Below are 242 nucleotides of genomic sequence, written 5' to 3'. Positions count from 1 at the left end.
CACTCCCTAGGACAACGTGTGAATAATATCTCCATTTTTGAGTATTTCCATTCATTTGTGTTTGTGTATCCCTGCAGATATAAAAGAACAATGCTCTCTATATATACATAGTTGCAGCAAAATTCTTGAGACAAGATATTTATGGGCTTTTGAAAGTGTTACCCTAAAAAAATGAGAGACTAATTCCAAGGTTGTGACAAGGAGACCGTTGAAGATGATGCGTCTACCCCTATTCTGTGTTT

The 242-nt window shown here is 36.4% G+C and overlaps 1 long non-coding RNA gene across 1 annotated transcript; it reads right to left on the bottom strand.

Moving 5' to 3' along the window:
* Nucleotides 1-7: 7 nt before the first annotated feature.
* LOC109132139 lies at nucleotides 8-242 on the bottom strand. The gene is made up of 2 exons (XR_002037386.1): nucleotides 163-242; nucleotides 8-71 (listed from the first exon to the last, which is right to left on the bottom strand). It is a non-coding gene; the product is annotated as an uncharacterized LOC109132139 (long non-coding RNA).

The sequence above is a fragment of the Camelina sativa genome, unplaced genomic scaffold (genome assembly GCF_000633955.1).
Source record: "Camelina sativa cultivar DH55 unplaced genomic scaffold, Cs unpScaffold26953, whole genome shotgun sequence".
In the NCBI taxonomy this organism is placed as follows: Eukaryota; Viridiplantae; Streptophyta; class Magnoliopsida; order Brassicales; family Brassicaceae; genus Camelina; species Camelina sativa.
Note: the sequence above shows the minus strand (reverse complement) of the source record. Positions and strands in the feature narration are given on the sequence as shown.